The 19,659-nt window shown below is 39.4% G+C and overlaps 1 long non-coding RNA gene across 1 annotated transcript in view; it reads left to right on the top strand.

Moving 5' to 3' along the window:
* LOC132419866 (uncharacterized) overlaps window positions 1-18,191 on the top strand; it is a 28,598-nt gene extending 10,407 nt beyond the window's left edge. Inside the window, exons 3-4 of the long non-coding RNA XR_009518263.1 lie at window positions 381-464; window positions 18,076-18,191. This is a non-coding gene — a long non-coding RNA (uncharacterized lncRNA). The remainder of the gene's footprint in view (window positions 1-380; window positions 465-18,075) is intronic.
* The last annotated feature ends 1,468 nt before the right edge of the window (window positions 18,192-19,659 follow it).

The following is a 19,659-nucleotide window of genomic DNA, read 5'->3' as shown; positions in this document are numbered from 1 at the left end:
GATTTGCTCCTTTGGACCCACAGGTTGATAACTCGTTCAGAGGACCCTTTTTTAATGCTTGATGACAACCACCACGTCTCCTCCCTCTCCATCATCCTATGCCCCTGCATCCCAGCCCACTCTCCTCCAGGCTAAAACGCCAGCTCACGTGCCCTTCCTGTGTTATTCTGGTCACAATTTTGTTATGCTCCAAATAACGCAACTTTCCTAACAAGGGCATTGTGACTTTTAAAAGAAGTTAAATGTGCAAGAGACATGAAGAACTGATTGCTAGGGGGTGTAATCAGACCCCCTAACTAATGGTTATGGCTGAAATGAGTGATCATTAAAATAGTACAGTTGACATGGAGAGAAGAGAGTAAATCCTTGACTATTTACAGAATCAAAGGAAGTAATGATCGCTTTATGGAATGACACCACGGCGATGAAAAACTCAAGGACACCTTCAAGATCTACTTTGAAAGGTTAGTAGATGGTACCATTAATTTTATTTAAAAAAAATTTTTTTTTTTTGGCTCCGCCATGCATCGTGCTGGATCTCAGTTCCCCAACCAGGGATTGAACCCGCACCCCCTGCAGCGGAAGTGCGGAGTCCTAAACTGCCAGGGAAGTCCTGATACCTTAATTTTAAATCAGAACATAAAGGGTAGAGTAAATTTACTTATAGAAGGACATTCATAGTACATTGAATATGTTTTCTTAGAGATGTTTATTAGAATTGCTAGAGAGAGAAGTTTTTCCTAGTAATTAAAATATCTCTATGCTGGTTATACGTTAAAGCATCTCATAGCTGAGTCCTCTTTCCCAAGCCTAGACCATCATATGTAGTGCTTAAAAAATTTAAGATGTTGAAAATAAAACCGACCACCCTTCTTTCCTAAATTTTTGCCCCGTTTTCACAATCACAGTCACCACCATCCAGTCAATCTTTCACATTAAAAACATATACTGTAGTATTGCCCTGTGCTTTGTCTTTTTTCTTTATTCTAATATGCAATCAATTACCAAACTTTATCTATTAGTTTTAGCAAACTTTATCAAACTCAAAAGTGTTTATCAACTCTAGATGTTTTTCCCCCATTCTAATGCCATTCCATTAGCTTTGTCACTTACCACTAGTCCTCAATATCTTGTGTTATTTCATAGCTTCTTACCTGTCCTCCTGGCTAGGAGCTTTGTCCAGTGGAGTCCTGGCGACAGCTTGGGCTGTCGTGGAGGAGCCCAATGCTGAATGTTCATGAATTTTGTGAGCTGGGTGTCAAATAATTGCTAGCTTGAAATTAACTATAGTGGGATAATTTACATATGGAAATCCACAAACACTACAAATTGAGGCTTGGTCTTTTGTTTCTGATTTTTGTTCTTTGCTTTATCAGAATACTAGCACTCTTGCATTTCCAGTCTATCTACCACACTGGTATCAGAATCCTCTTCCTCCAAAAGCAAAGATAGTACTGCCACAACCCAATAAAATGGGAAAAAATGATTTCTATAAATGCAAGAATCTGCCTGAAATACTGGTGAATACAGAAATCTGAGTCCGAGGTATTTATAAGTCAGAGCATTAAAGATTCTTATACAGAAAAGCACACTCACACATAGGTTTCTCTGTAGATAGTTAAAAATGGTGGCCACTCTTGTCCTGATGAAGAAACAGGTGGCAGATTCATCCTCAAGCAGGCTGGAAGGTCTTCTGCCAGACCCATTCAATGGCTCTTTTACACTCGACCAGGCATCTTGGTTAAATGTTTCCATGTGTCCTGTGTTCTATTAGTCAATCGATGTACCCAGAGATGAAGGTGATTCCTGAGTTCTTTCATCTTTGTCTTCTCCAAAACCACTTTATTCTTCTCAAGTAAATGTCCTTGTTATATTCAGGATCTCTGACGTGGGGAAGGAGAAAGTATCTCTGACAAATTGATTTTCTCAAATATTACCAGAAAGTAATGTTGATTATTTTCAAACCTGCAAAGGTGATTCTCATGTTTCTGAGATGAACACATGAGGTCAGCTCATATTCTGTGCCTTCGCCCAGTTTCCTTCAGGTGACCACATATCATAGAAAAGACCACATATCTCTAGAACTTTTCTGTGTACAAGACAGTTTCTATTTGAACTCTCTGCTGGTTTTAACTATTGGCCCATTGTTCTTTTTACTTATAAAAGTATCATTTCTTAACAATTGATATTATAATTTGATCTGGTCAGCTCAAAATGTCTTTCTATTATTCTCTCTCAGGTCATAGAACTTATTTTTGTTTATGTTCTGCTCGAGGTAAATCTTTGGTCTTTCTCTTACAGCTTATCATTATATTAGCACTATTACATTTTGGCTTATAGCATTTTACATATTTCACTGCTTTAAAACTGGCTTAAAAACTGCCGGTACTGGCTTTCTCCTGCCCAAAGGAATATTTGCTTCAAAATCTTCTTAAAACAAAATGTATGAGAAGCTCTGGGGTGAATACAAGGTCCCCCACATTATTTTACACCCTAGAGCCTGAAAACCATGGTCCTATAGATCAGGACAATAGCCAAACTCTCTCGTATGAGACACAATTCTCTTTCATTATCCAACTCTTATCATCTTAACTACCTTCAAAATCTCATTTCCAGCCATATTCACCCTACAGTTTTTGAAACATCGAGCTTCTCAATTTATTCACTGCTCTCTAATCTCTGGGCATATGAGGTGTTTTAACATTTTCATAAATTCTCATTCTGCATGAGAGGCTTTTCTCTGTATTACTGCAAAGTGTGGTTCGCAAATATCATCTCCTCAGAAAATAATAACAGCTAACACTTATCGAGTGCTTTCAGCATGTTGCCAAGTCCTTCCTTGGATCATCTCATTCAATCATTCTGCATTTCAAAGAGGAGGCTGTAAGAGAACGAATATGTAGCCTTGACCCATCAAGTCATCTGTGTACGTTTATACAAATACAAATCCAGTCCTGGGGACCCAAGTGGTGGATATACTGCCTCTATCGCTCTCCATTGCTTTCTGCTGATTTAGTTTAGTTATGGCAATCATCAAATTCTAAAATGATCTTTTTCATGTATTTATTTAGGTATTTATGTTCTATTTTTCCCTATCAGAAGCTACGGTTCACTATGATATGCACTTTGATGCCTGGACCCAGAATAGTCCCTTGTACATGGAAGATGCTCAATAAATATTTCTTGGATGAATGGATGAATGAGTGGATGGAAGAAAGGATGGATTGGTGGATGGGTGGTAAATGGAAATATGGATGGATGAATGGGTGAATAAATGGGTGGATAGGAGGATGAATGGGTAGGTAGCTGGATAAAAGGATGAATGGATAGATGGGTGGATGGTGGACAGATTGATGATACTCTTATCTGGGTCTTTACTTTTAGTGGGTGAGAGGAAACAAATGTCTGAACAGGTACATAAGCTTTCTCCTATTTTCTCTCCAGAGGGTAACCAGTTTGAGGTAATATTATACTTCTTAATGTGTGGTCTGCAGAACAATAGCATCAGAATAATCTGGGGGCTTATTAGAAATCCAGAACCCTAGGCTTCACCCCAGGCCCACCAAATCAGAATCTTCATTTTCACAAAATTCCCAGTTACTCCCATGTACACTAAAATTTGAGCATTTTTTTGGCCATCATTTTTTTTAAATGAGAGGTAAACAGGAAAGAGCTCAGACTTACAATAAGCTTGTTATACACCTGAGAACACTTTTGAATTAAGAAGCTAAAATTCTTTTGGTTTCAATTTAGAAAAGGGATTAATATTTTCCCTATGTTCAGAATGTAAAAATAACATAACATTAAATACCATGTAATGTGGAAAAAATTCTAAGAAAGTCATACAAAACTAAGCTAAATTAAATCCTTTTTAATGCTCTACAAAGATGATTTCAAAAAAAAGGATACAATTCATTGACATTTCTAACAAAGTATTATTTAAAAATTAAAATCATTTTTACAAATCTCCTTAAATACTAAAAATGTGATTTACTAAACATAATTTTCAAATCCAATAGAAAAATATGAAAAGAAATGGGACTGCATTATTTCATGCAATTTCTGCATTTATTATCCATATATTTGTTCATATTATGTGTATAAAGGATAACAAATGTAAGAATTAAAAGCGAATCATTCAGGGAGGGTTCTGGGAAGATGGCAGAGTAGGAAGCGTCGGGAATCTATTTCCCCATCCAGATAATAATTGCTCTGGCAGAATCTGTCTGATGTAACTATTTGGAACTCTGGACTCTATTGAAGGCTTGCAACTTCCAGGGGAAGAACTGGATGGCGAATTGCAGTCACTTGTGGTCAATTTCAGCTCTTAGCACAGTAGCAGCTACCCGTCCTCCACCCTCAGCTCCTTAGTAGACACCTGTCCAGGTGTTCCAGGAGAAATTGCACTCAGCAAGCAGGAGCCAGGATGGACAAAAAAGGACCCTGTACTCTAAATATCAGGGATCTTGCTGGGATTGCTGCTTCTGATCACAGAGGTACAAAGAGGCAGTGCCATTGTTGCTGCTGCCCCCCCAGACCAGCTGACCTGACTTCCAGCGGATTTAAAGCACCAGCATCCTGTTTTTCCATCCTTCATTTTTCTCTTTTGCCCCTTTTGGAGGCAGACGTTAAAGACTAGGACATTTAAAAGAACTCAGGATGTACTCCTAACTAGAGGCCCATCCTAACTATCTTGTTATCAGTTGCTTATCCTTGTGTCTTTACTTGGCCATTGTTTATGGAGAATAGGGTCATAAAATGCCATTTCTCTAATGTATGGTTATTTTATTCATAGTAATGAAATATTAATACAAACATTAAGCACACGTTTATTGAGTAATTACTTTATAGGCTTATTTTATTTAATCCTGACCATAGCTAGAGAGATGGATTATGTGGTCCAATTATTTGTATGGATGAGGTTCCTGATGCTTAAAAGAGTATGCAGTTTACCCAAGGTCACATTTAATTAAGACCAGAGTTAGATCGGACCCAGTCTGGCTGGCTCCAAAGTTCTTGGTCATAAACTCTGAAATCCGGTTAAGGAGAAGGAAGGGCCTTCGAAGAACAGCTTTTCACCAAAAGGACCATTTTAATGCTGAGAAATCTGAAGTTTTGGCAAGCCAATGAATGCAAGTATGTGGTCACTCATTCTATTTCTGTGAACTAAACACCTAAGGTATTTTCAAGAAAGGAAGGGCAGTAGTGGAATGGGTTTGAATTGGGTCGGGGGGGGGGAAGTTTATCATTTTTGAGCAGTAAAAATAATTATAATCTTCAGGAGTAGATTTCATGAAAAAATGCTCCTCTCATTACAAGTCCATTGTGAGTTAGCATACATGCCTAGAATGATGTTTGTTAATAAGAAATAGGTTATTTAAGATAGGCTTTGATTATAATCACACTCTTGGTAATGTTCTCTGATTTATAAAAATTTTCAAAGTAATGATTTCTTTCATTCTTTCCTTGAATTTTTAGAAATCACTGCTTTACTGTTTTATAATTAATGAAAAATGTCATAAAATTATGCATAACTCAATACTTTAAAAATCATTGTTCGCCTAGACTTTGAAATGTTATTCAGTACTGTCATTTAAAAAATGGCTTTATGTTTAAATATGAAAATTTGCAAGCAATTAGTTCTTTTAGTGGACTAATTGCTGTTGCTATTTAAAACTAAAATTAGACAGTACAGCTATATCGGTATGAAGAGACAGTCTTCTGCTCTAACATAAACAAATTCATAGAAAGTTTCCTAGGGCATTTCTAGCTGTTTTTCTCTAGGTACATATTACTTTGGTCAGCTTCTATTCAGGGATATTGGGCTAATGATTAATAATCTGAAAATTTTCTAATACAGCTTCAATGCCATTGATGCAGAAGACACAGTGCTGTCGATTGGGTCATTGATTTTTAAACTTCACATTCCCTTTGTGTACCAAGTTATTAATCAGTCCCAATGGCTCCACTGGAGATATGCTGATTAATAAACCCTTCTGATTAACTCCCTGATTTATCCTTGACCCAATTATCATTACTGCAAAATTGTTAAAGTCTTTCATCTTATCGTACAAGTAATCTATAAGGAGTTCGATAGCCACCAAGACATACGCAACACCATTATTTTTCAGACATAAGGGGAATGACCTCCATTTGCATAATATTCGACTCCATCTTGGAGGTTAGTAAAATGAACAAGGGAAAGTCACTTCTGGTTGTGTGTTTGCAGAGATACAGAAGCATCACAGGAGTCAGGGGGCCGAGAGTGGTCTGGCTTGGACACTAGGAGACGTGGCTTCTTTTACTAAGAAGACCAGGCGCACTCATGAAAATGCCAGCAAACTATACTTCCAGGAGACTCATCCCTTAATGTGCAAAATAAGGGCGGTAGAAAATATGATTTCTAAAATACCAGTAACATTAGACCAATCTTGGGACAGCTCTTATTCCTGCATCCCCTGGGAACTTTCCTAGCAAAGGACTGGATCATCATTACCATTGCTCAATGTTTGAATTCTTTGTGACAAGCAGCAGACACCAGCTCTGATGGCCTAGGCTTGTAAAGGAATTTGTTGTACAAATATTGTATAGTCCATAGAATTTCAAGAGGTGCTCAGAGCCATGCTTAGAATCTTCAGAGCCAGGAACACAGAGAAACATGCCATGTTTCTTTAAAACAATGATTTTTAAAGTATTGAGTTATGCATAATTTTGTGATGTTTTTCATTAATTATGAAACAGTAAAGCAGTGGTTTCTAAAAATTCAAACATGCCATAAGGACACTGCCGCCAGACTTGTTGCCATCAGGTGCTACAGCTCTTAACCCTGCCAGCCCAGGACAGGGCATCGAAAGTCTCTGCTGGCACCACTTCTTCTATCACACTCAGAAATCACAGCTTCTCCACTGCAGGATGTCAGCTAGGCTTCAGGACTCTAGAGGTCTACACTGCGATGCTCTAACTGAGGCTGAGCAGAGGTCTACACAGCATGCGTATGGACCACAGGTCCCTCCCAACAATGGGATCTGCTGTTTCATTGGCTCAAGCTGGTGTGGGGGGGGGGTTTCTTTAACTGCATGTTGAACATGCTTCAATGTTAACTCTTATTCTAGGCCCTTATCAAAAAGGCATCCTTCCCAGGCACCTGATAATGGGTTGGCATAGTATTTCCAGGTTCAGATTATACTGGCTCCAAACCCAAAGGGCTCTACAAAAGCAGTGTGCTTCATTCCTTGTGATAAGAGGTGCAAGGTGTAAACTTGTTCTTTACCTTCAAGAGGATGTCACTGCCCATTCCCACGCACAGGTCCCTACACTCTTGACTAACACCTGGGACTCCTTACTTCATTCTGTGGGACAGCAGAATGCACCCTCCCAGAATATGCCACTGTGGCAGAGGGATTATTCTGAGCTGAAGGCAAGTGAGAAGAAACAGATACAAGAAAAGCTGTCCTCCCCCATTTGCCTAAAAACAGGACATAAATGTATAAAGGTGTCCCCCTCCCGGCTCTACCAGGAAGGACAGAAGTTAACCACCAGGGACAACTCTAGACCCTGATCAGCCCAGAGCCGGCACTAGAGGAATCCACACAGCAAACCTTACTAACTAGCCCTTATCTCCCATTAACTCCCCCATATATTTACCTTCCCATCATTTGCTACCCTAGAAACTCAAAGTCCTTTTCTTTTGTTTTGTCACTTCTCTAAAAATGTATTATTCCTTTGTTAAGATGCTATATAAGCCCAAGTTCTAACCACCCTTTTGAGTTACTCATTGCTGAATTCTCCTGTGGATATGAGCTCTGCATATGTTAATAAATATCTTTGTTTTTCTCTTGTTAATCTGTCTTTTGTCAGTCTCATCTATAGACTCCCCAGACAGAGAACCAAGGAGGGTAGGGGAAACAAGATTTTCTTCCTTCCTTGCGTCATGATTTTTCTTTGAGGTAACTAACATAAGTCTTTGGCTCACCCACTCTTGACCTGTTTTTTTCTGTTGGCCAAGCAGTCCCCTAATTGGCTGCCCATCTATTTCACACCTATGGAAACCCTGTCCCTCAGCCCTGGCCACAGATCCACTAGTTGCCATTCTATTGCCAGGGCTACCACCTGGCCTCTGTCATTTCAGAATCCTGCCACTCCCATGGATGCTGGGGGGTCTCTGGTCCACAGTATCCCACTCCACTGCCATGCTGACCACATGGCAGTGATGGTGAACTGGTCATCAAACAAATAGCCTCTGGGTTCCTTTACTGCTTGTGGGGCTGGAACGCTCTCTGGGCCCTCCCAGGACACAGTCAGCTGGTGCGTCCTCTGGCTCTGTGTAGCAGATCTGTTCTAACACATCTAGCTCCCAGAGCTGTCCTCTCCCTGCTCTTACTCTATCAAGGCATTGCTAGCATCTCCACCACAATACTATATAATGGAGGTTTAATTGACAAAAATTCTGTATATTCAAAGTGTACAATGTTATGTTTTAACATATATATATTGTGAAATGATTATATAATCAAGCTATAATATAATATTATATTATATTATATATTCATCACCACCCAATTAGCGTTTTCTTTCTGTGTGAGAACCCTTAAGGTCTACCCTCTTAGCAAATTTCAAGAACAGAAAACAGTATTGTTAAATATAGTCACCATGCTGAACGTTAGATTCCCAGAGCTTATTCATCTTATAACTGAAACTTTGTACCCTTTGACCAGCATCTTCCATTTCCCCACCCCCAGCAACCACCATTCTATGTGGTATGTGTATATATACATATATATACACACTCAGGACAGAATATTAATCAGCCTTAAAAAGGAAGGAAATCCTGCCATTTGGATGACATGGATGAACCTGGAGGACCTTAAGCTGAGGGAATCAAGACAGACACAGAAAGACAAGCATGGCATGATCTCATTTATATGTGGAATCTAAAGAATTCAAACTCATGGAAGTCACTGTTTCTTCAAGGAGACCGACAGTGGCATATTAGCTGTTTATCCCCACAGTGCACACTGTTGAGATTAAACCTCCCTTGCAAAGCTGAGCTGAGGCTTAGGAGAGACACTATATTTAATAACATATTGGTTGTCACTATCATCATTATTTTAATGCTTTAGTGTCCTTTTAACTTTCCCATTTTTTTCCCTTTAAACTCTGTGTTCCAACAGGCGAGTCATATAATTCTCGATTGCACCTATTTTCAAGTGAGTAACACACACACATACACACACACCAAAATGTGTTTGCTTAGAATTTCCGTCTGAGTTGACATAATGCGTTGAGAATTGATTCCATGTATATAGTCACCGCACTGTACATTACGTCCTAGAACTGATTCCTTCCTACAAGAAAGCAGCCAAGTGACCTCGATGGTAACCTGATCAACAGAGGCAGAAGACAATCTGGTTTTCTTCGCTCTCTAGGATGCGAGCCTCCCTTACAGTCCAGGTTCTGTGCTTTTAGAGAGGACTCCTTCACTCCTGCACAGGTGGAGCTGTAGTTCCTGGGCTCTATTTAGGTCCCGAGAGCTATTATTACAAAAGTGAATACAGAAGAAGGAATATACATGATTGTTGAAATGTCATTGAGGGAGTAAAAACTAATCTGAAAATGGCACTTGGGTGAGAAAATGGAGACAGAAGGATGGCAGGCTCTTTAGAAATGAAGGACAATTAGTCAAGAGTGAACTGTTACGATAAAAGCGACTCCATTTGGCCAACAGAAAGATCTTTTATCCAAAAGATGGTCTTTTTCCTTCCACAAAGTGCTTTCCTATCATCCAGGCAGAACCTGTGAGTGCTGTGCATCCATTACGCAGGTCTTGCTTTTATCCCCTCTGCAATCTCCTTTGTCTGAATCGGTGGCCAGGTGGTCAGCTACCTGAAGTAAGTGGTGCTGAGGCCATTAGACTCAGACTCAAAGCCTGGGCCTCCACTGTTCCATTGTGGGAGCTTTCTTTCACTCACATGACCTTGGGCACCCAATTTACAGGACAACACGTGATTTATCTACACCTGACAAAGAGAACACAGTGGACAACAGCTCTGAGAGTGTTCTGCATGTGCTTTCAGGTAATCCTGCTGCTACGTGGGTTTCCAATTCCTATCCTCATCCTTTCAAAAATCTAAGAAGCTGAGGATCCTTGGAAAAACAAAACGGAATTCACAAGGCAAATACAAAGATAAACCCAGAGAGCATTCATTGACCTTGTTTTCTGGAATATTAGAAACATCTAAAATTTATTATCTCTTTGCAGCTCTGCGATACACTGTTTCTCTGGATGTCTGCTACACAGGAAGCAGAAATGAGTTGTCTGCAAACATAGATAATTCATATCACATTTACTGCAGGCGTGTGGTACTATATGACCTTGCTGTAGAAGGACATGACCCCTGGCATGGGCAGCCCTAGCTCAGCCACCAGGGAGAAGTCTTTCTTCAGTACATAGTACCCTTACCCAGTGCTTTTAGACATGCTGGCCCCCAGCCTTTGTCACAGCAAGTCCCCTCTTTGAATGCAGAAACTTTATGTTAATAACCACATGGGGCTGGATACACAGCCTTACACTTGTGGGTATGGCTTTTCTACTTTATGACCATTTTGTAAGAGTCACAGTTTATTTTGCAAATGTTTATTAAATCAATCTCAACATGCCACAAGCAAATCCCATGCCTCTTGTGAAGGTAGAACCTGAGACACCAAGTAGTTTTTCTGACTCACATGAGGAAATGCCCTTGTACAGAGAATTTGTCCTGATAATAATTTATAGAACCTGTAATTCAGTGCCTTTTCTTCTTCCCACCAAAGGACTCTGGCAAAGTTAATATTAAAACACACACGTGCACACACACACACACACACACACACACACAAATTTGTAAGACAGAAAAGATTATTCATTATTAATAAAACCTGAAAACCAACAGTCCACGTGTTAACCTTTTTGTAAACAGCAACTGTTTCAATGCACACATTTATGCACAGTAAGTGCTTTGATTTTTGGCAAACGTTATAGAAGAGATGGGAACATAAAAGAATCAGGATAACAGGAATATAGAGACTTTTGGAGAAAAAGTGTGGTGTTTTAGTGTGCCATCCTCTTTTGCAGTAAATGTTGATGTTTGCTTAGCTGATAGTTATATTTGACTGAAACATTACCCTAAACAACTTACTTGTGTCAAGAATATTTTATAGAGGAGACTTCAAGAAGGCGGAGAGTAAGACATGGAGATCACCTTCCTCCCCACAGATACAGCAGAAGTACATATACATGTGGAACAACTCCTACAGAACACCTACTGAAAGTTGGCAGAAGACCTTAGACCTCCCAAAAGGCAAAGAAACTCCCCACGTACCTGGGTAGGGGAAAAGAAAAAAGAATAAACAGAGACAAAAGAATAGGGATGGGACATGCACCTCTGGGAGGGAGCTGTGAAGGAGGAAAGGTTTCCACACACTAGGAAGCCCCTTCGTGGGCAGAGACTGCTGGTGGCAGAGGGGGGAAGCTTCGGGGCCGTGGAGGAGACCACAGTCACAGGGGTGTGGAGGGCAAAGCGGAGAGATTCTCGCACAGAGGATCGGTGCCGACCAGCACTCACCAGCCCGAGAGGCTTGTCTGTTCACCCACTGGGGCAGGCGGTGGGTGAACAAATGCTAAAGGAACTTCTCCAGGCAGGAAACACAAGAGAAGGAAAAGACCTACAATAACAAACCCCCCAAATTAAGAAAATGGTAATACGTATTGATACGTATTGATAATTACCTGAAATGTAAATAGATTAAATGCTCCAACCAAAAGACATAGACTGGCTGAATGGATACAAAAACAAGCCCCGTATATATGCTGTCAGACCTAGGGACACATACAGACTGAAAGTGAGGGGATGGAAAAAGATATTCCATGCCAATGGAAATCAGAAGCAAGCTGGAGTAGCAGTTCTCATATCAGACAAAATAGACTTAAATAAAGACTACTACAAGAGACAAAGAAGGACACTACATAATGATCAAGGGATCAATCCAAGAAAAGATATAACAATTGTAAATATTTATACACCTAACATAGGAGCACTTCAATACATAAGGCAAATGCTAACAGCCATAAAAGGGGAAATTGACGATAACACAGTCATAGTAGGGGACTTTAACACCCCACTTTCACCAATGGACAGAACATCCAAAAGGAAAATAAATAAGGAAACACAAGCTTTAAATGATACATTAAACAAAATGGACTTAATTGATATTTATAGGACGTTCCATCCAAAAACAACAGAATACATTTTCTTCTCAAGTGCTCATGGAACATTCTCCAGGATAGATCATATCTTGGGTCACAAATCAAGCCTTGGTAAATTTAAGAAAATGGAAATTGTATCAAGTATCTTTTTCGAACACAATGCTTTGTGACTAGATATCAATTACAGGAAAAAATCTGTAAAAGGAACAAATATGGAGGCTAAACAATGCACTACTAAATAACCAAGAGATCACTGAAGAAATCAAAGAGGAAATCAGAAAAGTACCTAGAAACAAATGACAGTGAAAACATGACGACCCAAAACCTACAGGATGCAGCAAAAGCAGTTCTAAGAAGGAAGTTTATAGCAATACAATCCTACCTGAAGAAACAAGAAAATATCTCAAATAAACAACCTAACCTTACAACTAAAGCAATTAGGGAAAGAAGAACCAAAACCCCCAAAGTTAGCAGAAGGAAAGAAATCATAAAGATCAGATCAGAAATAAATGAAAAAGGAATGAAGGAAACAATAGCAAAGATCAATAAAACTAAAAGCTGGTTCTTTGAGAAGATAAACAAAATTGATAAACCGTTAGCCAGACTCATCAAGAAAAAAAGGGAGAAGACTCAAATCAAAAAAATTAGAAATGAAAAAGGAGAAGTAACAACTGACACTGCAAAACTACAAAGGATCATGAGAGATTACTGCAAGCAACTATATGCCAATAAAATGGACAACCTGGAAGAAATGGACACATTCTTAGAAAAATGCAACCTTCTGAGACTGAACCAGGAAGAAGTAGGAAGTATAAACCGACCAATCACAAGCACTGAAATTGAAAGTGTGATTAAAAATCTTCCAACAAACAAAAGCCCAGGACCAGATGGCTTCACAGGCGAATTCTATCAAACATTTAGAGAAGAGCTAACAACTATCCTTCTCATACTCTTCCAAAATCTAGCAGAGGGAGGAACACTCCAAAACTCATTCCACGAGGGCACCATCACCGTGATACCAAAACCAGACAAAGATGTCACAAAGAAAGAAAGCTACAGGCCAATGTCACTGATGAACATAGATGCAAAAATCCTCAACAAAATACTAGCAAACAGAATCCAACAGCACATTAAAAGGATCATACACCATGATCAAGTGGGGTTTATCCCAGGAATGCAAGCATTCTTCAATATATGCAAATCAATCAATGTGATACACCATATTAGCAAAGTGAAGGAGAAAAACCATATGAGCATCTCAATAGATGCAGAGAAAGCTTTTGACAAAATTCAACACCCATTTGTGATTAAAAACCCTCCAGAAAGTAGGCATAGAAGGAACTTTCCTCAACATAATAAAGGCCATATATGACAAACCCACAGCCAACCTTGTCCTCAGTGGTGAAAAACTGAAACCGTTTCCACTAGGATCAGGAACAAGACAAGGTTGCCCACTCTCACCATTATAATTCAACATAGTTTTGGAAGTTTTAGAACAGCAATCAGAGAGGGAAAAGAAATAAAAGGACTCCAAGTTGGAAAAGAAGTAAAGCTGTCACTGTTTACAGATGACATGATACTATACAGAGAGGATCCTAAAGATGGTACCAGAAAACTACTAGAGGTAATCAACAAATTTGGTTAAGTAGCAGTATACAAAATTAATGCACAGAAATCTCTTGCATTCCTATACACTAATGATGAAATATCTGAAAGAGAAATTAAGGAAACACTCCCATTTACCACTGCAACAAAAAGAATAAAATACCTAGGAATAAACCTACCTAAAGGAGACAAAAGACTTGTATGCAGAAAACCATAAGACACTGATGAAGGAAATTAAAAATGATATAAACAAATGGAGAGATATACCATGCTTTTGGATTGGAAGAATCAACATTGTGAAAATGACTATACTACCCAAAACTATCTACAGATTCAATGCAATCCCTATCAAACTACCACTGGCATTTTTCACAGCACTAGAACAAATAATTTCACAGTTTGTATGGAAACACAAAAGACCCCGAATAGCCAAAGCAATCTTGAGAAAGAAAAACGGAACTGGAGGAATCAGGCTCCCAGACTTCAGACTATACTACAAAGCTACAGTAATCAAGACAGTATGGTACTGGCACAAAAACAAAAATATAGATCATTGGAACAGGATTGAAAGCCCAGAGATAAACCCACGCTTATATGGTCACCTTATTTTTGATAAAGGATGCAAGAATATACAATGGAGGGCTTCCCTGGTGGCGCAGTGGTTGAGAATCTGCCTGCCAATGCAGGGTACACGGGTTCGAGCCCTGGTCTGGGAAGATCCCACATGCCGCGGAGCAACTAGGCCTGTGAGCCACAATTACTGAGCCTGTGTGTCTGGAGCCTGTGCTCCACAACGAGAGGCCGCAATAGTGAGAGGCCCGTGCACCGTGATGAAGAGTGGCCCCACTTGCCGCAACTAGAGAAAGCCCTCACAGAGAAACGAAGACCCAACACAGAAACGAAGACCCAACAGCCAAAAGTAAATTAATTATAATTAATTTAAAAAAAAAAGAATATACAATGGAGAAGACAGCCTCTTCCATAAGTGATACTGGGAAAACTGGACAGCTACATGTAAAAGAAGGAAATTAGAACACTCCCTAACACCATACACAAAAATAAACTCAAAATGGATTAAAGACCTAAATATAAGGCCAGACACTATAAAACTCTTAGCATAAAACATAGGCAGAACACTCTATGACATACATCACAGCAAGATCCTTTTTGACCCACCTCCTAGAGAAATGGAAATAAAAACACAAATAAACAAATGGGACCTAATGAAACTTAAAAGCTTTTGCACAGCAAAGGACACCATAAACAAGGTGAAAAGACAACCCTTAGAATGGGAGAAAATATTTGCAAACGAAGCAACTGACAAAAGGTTAACCTCCAAAATATACAAGCAGCTCATGCAGCTTAATATCAAAAACACAAACAACCCAATCCCAAAATGGGCAGAAGACCTAAATAGACATTTCTCCAAAGAACATATACAGATTGCCAACAAACACATGAAAGAGTGTTCAACATCACTAATCATTAGAGAAATGCAAAACAAAACTACAATGAGGTATCACCTCACACCAGTCAGAATGGCCATCATCAAAAAATCAACAAACAATAAATGCTGCAGGTGTGGTGAAAAGGGAACTCTCTTGCACTGTTGGTGGGAATGTAAATTGATACAGCCACTATAGAGAACAGCATGGAGGTTCCTTAAAAAACTAAAAACAGAACTACCATATGACCCAGTAATCCCACTATTGGGCTCATACCCTGAGAAAACCATAATTCAAAAAGAGTCATGTACCACAATGTTCATTGCAGCTCTATTTACAATAGCCAGGACATGGAAGCAACCTAAGTGTCCATTGACAGATGAATGGATGAAGAAGATGTGGCACACATGTACAATGGAATATTACTTAGCCATAAAAAGAAACAAAATTATTTGTAGTGAGGTGGATGGACCTAGAGTCTGTCATACGGAGTGAAGTAAGTCAGAAAGGGCAAAACAAATACCGTATGCTAACACATATATATGGAATCTAAAAAAAAAAAAAAAGAAAAAAAAAGGTTCTGAAGAATCTAAAGGCAAGACAGGAATAAAGATGCAGATGTAGAGAATGGACTTGAGGACACGGGGAGGGGGAAGGGTAAGCTGGGATGAAACGAGAGAGTGGCATGGACTTATAAATACTACCAAATGTAAAATAGATAGCTAGTGGGAAGCAGCTGCATAGCACAGGGAGATCAGCTTTGTCCTTTGTGACCACCTAGAGGGGTTGGATAGGGAGGGTGGGAGGGAGACACAAGAGGGAGGAGTTATGGGGATATATGTATATGTATAGCTGATTCACTTTGTTATAAAGCAGAAACTAACACACCACTGTAAAGCGATTATACTCCAATAAAGATGTTTAAAAAATTAATTAATTAAAAATAAAGAATATACAATTTAAAAAATCTTCAGTTAAAAAAAAGAATATTTTATAATCTGACGTAGCAAACTGGCTGATTATCCATCTACTTAAGGACATTAAATAGAGCTCAACAATATTAGAACTGGACTTTTCAAGGCATTAAGAAATCAATTCTTCATTTTCATTTGTATAGAAGCAAGTCTCTTTTCATTCACAAACTTAGATATGTAGACACTCAGAGAATCACACCAGAGACTTAAATATAGCCAGACATTGAATTAAAGTTCAAGAGCCCTGAGCAAGATTTCAAATCCCTGGAAACTATATGGTTAAATGTAAGTGGATTTCATTCATTTAATTAGATAGTCATGCGAAATTAAAGGAGAGTTTCTGCATAAGCACGTATACTGTCCCAAGAGTTCACATGAAAGTAGGATTCTTCTGGCTTGCAAGGGAAAGTTTTCCTGACCTAAAAGTTCAAAATGAATGTCATATGGGCTTTAGAGCAACTGGTAACTAAATAGCTTTAGATCATCACTGAGGATAAATGATGGGTAGATGGAAAAATGGCTAAATAGTTTTGTATTTTTACTTCATGTTGTACATGTTAGAATCTGTTTCCTTTAAATTTCGTAAATGCTTTTTCCCCGGGGTTAATTCCATAAGAGTGATTCCCCACGTTTTCCTGTTTCACAACAAATTCTAAAATGCCTTTTTTTCTTAGAAAACCATATGTATTTCACTCATAATGTCTTCTTCTAGCTTATTTAGAAACACTCTTAAAACCGTGAAAGTTACCTTTTAAAGGAAAAATGTTGACCACTATGCATTCAACTATCCCACCCACAGGACAAAATAATAGAAACATAATATTAAGAATAAAAATGGTAAATATAAAAAATGCAAAATCCAATAACTCTGGGCAACATACAGCTGATGATTATCTCACCGACGAGGGAATCTCCCATTTTAATCTTGGCTCGTATAAGCCATCTGAGAAATGATACCTTTTAGTTATTTACTTGCTCAAAGTTTCCTGCTAGGGTCACAGTTGATAGCAAAATGTGACAAAGAATTATGACCTGTCTGGATTCTACAAAATTTTCTGGCTCAAAACATTTAACTACAAATTGATTGATGTAGAGGCTGCTTTCGTCTTTCCTCATAAGCTACAAACATTTAAACAGACATTAGTACAACTTCTTTTTAAATCATCACGCTTTCATTTTAAGAGTGAATCCAAAGCTACATTTTAATGATTATACTTTGCCCTTTTTTGGCTGTGGTATGGACTCGGGCTGGGATTCTCAGTTGAAGTCTCAATAGAAGCAAACAGGGTAATTCTATGATCACTTAAAAATGAGTGCAGTAATTCTTAGCTGATTACTTCCTACAAGCGTAACTAATCTAACGTTTCGCTTCCCACGCGATGGTGGTTACGATGCTAATTGTTAAGGCCTTATTGAAACTTCATTATTTGTCTCCGCTGAAGTCAGAAATTATCGGCCACATCGCTCCCCACTTTATTTAAGGAGGCTGAGGAGACTCTGAGTCCAATGCTCTGCCCCCTCCCCTAGCTTCTCTCTATTTCTTACAGAGACTCAGACCTCAGAGTGGGAGGACAGGAGAGAGAGGATACGAGTGAAAAAAAGAAAGGAACCTTATGTCAGTTCATTAATACTACGCCTCACGCCCTTGGGTCAGAGGAGTGAGCGTTGCAAAAACAAGTAACCTTATACAAGGCTGCTTGCTTAGCAGAGCTGTTCTCTGTGCTTCTTTAAGGGAGTCCAGAGAGAAGTGCAGGTACACGAGGCAGAATCAAGACCCAGAAGTTCTCAGTCCCTGCTTGTTTTCCCGCAGGAGAGAGAAGAAAACGTGGATCCAGCGTGACTGCATCGTGAGCACGATCGCCCGGCTCCTCTCTCTCCCGGCAGAGACATCAACCGCCTTCCCCACTCACTTGCACACGTTGTTACAATATATTTCCGCAGCCTTGACTGTGTCTAGTCTGAGAGCTTCTAATCGCGGTATCGAGCTTCTTCATTGATGGACAATTTTCAGGAGAAGAAAATGACTACAATTTCTTTTTGTGGAAACTCTCCCCATTCCATCTCATTATTCCTTATCACATTCCTCTGCATCCTCATCTATCTCCCTTTTCAGGGTTTACACCCAGCAGATTTTTGCAGACATTTATTCTGTCTTTCCCCAGTCGTCATTGAGGACATTTATTCATATTGCAGTCACTTAACGTGTCTTCATAAATCAATGCAAACAGCCCCTTCATCATTTTCATTGCTTTTCCCTAAACTGCTGTCAGGTTTTTCCATGTCTTGCACACACAATTAGGAATCCAAAGGCCAAATAAATACTCTAATAGACGGGCAGGCTGGCTTCTTTGGGAAGCTGCTTCCATTCTTCCTAGCTCAAATTGATGGTCTTATGGTTGCAGTTTTAAATTTCATGAACTCCCTAAAAAGAATCTACCATCTTGCCACATGGGAGACTTCTAATTCCCACAATCACATGGTTGGTTAGACAGGCAAGAGTTCTTATTCGCAGTGTAGAGACAGAGGTCTCAAGTATCAGCCGACACTTGTGTATTATGGCAGATGCATCTGTTGGAGACAATTTCTATGAAACTTGAGTTCATTTCGATTTATTAAAATGTATACATTAGTGCTTTTGTGGTCAATTGGATCATTTGAAGATATCTAGGTAAATTTAACAGAACCAAAATATTATGAAAATGACAAGTTTTTATATTACTTTCTTGGAGCCTGTAATATTTATTTATCACAGCTTTCTCACCGTTTCTTGACGTGTGCTATTCCTTTTGTTCTGAAGCACATTTTAACCCTTAAAGGTCTTGTCCCCACCTGCTGTAGAATGTTTCTGTCTCTCAAAATTCATGTGTTAAAACCTAACCCCCAAGGTGATGGTACTAGGAGGTGAGGTCTTTGAGGGGTGAGGGCCTTCACCAGAACCCAAGAATGCGGGTGCCCTGATCTAGGACTCCCAGCCTCCAGAACTGTAAGAAATAAATGTCTGCTGTTGATAAGACACCCAGTCTATGGTACTTTGCCTGAGCTGACTAAGATGCAACCCCACACCGTTCCCATCCCCAGGCTCACGCACACACACACACACACACACACACACACACAGCCTGAAATATATCACACCTCAGTTCAGGATGCATTTGGCAGCACTGGAGAGACTGACCCCTCACTAAGTGGACGAAGACTTGGGTTTGAGTCTCAGCTTTGCCACCCACCCCACCGTGCCAACACTCATTCTTAAACATGAGAGTCAGACTGAGGCATTATCGTCCAAGGATCTTGATTCCATTCCAAAACCTGAACTATGGAGAGAGCCCACTAGCACAGAACCAGAAATGACAAGCAAGTTGGGGACCCAGTGAAACTTCCCCCAGATGATATG

Source organism: Delphinus delphis, chromosome 2 (assembly GCF_949987515.2).
Source record: "Delphinus delphis chromosome 2, mDelDel1.2, whole genome shotgun sequence".
NCBI classification, from domain to species: Eukaryota; Metazoa; Chordata; class Mammalia; order Artiodactyla; family Delphinidae; genus Delphinus; species Delphinus delphis.
Note: the sequence above shows the minus strand (reverse complement) of the source record. Positions and strands in the feature narration are given on the sequence as shown.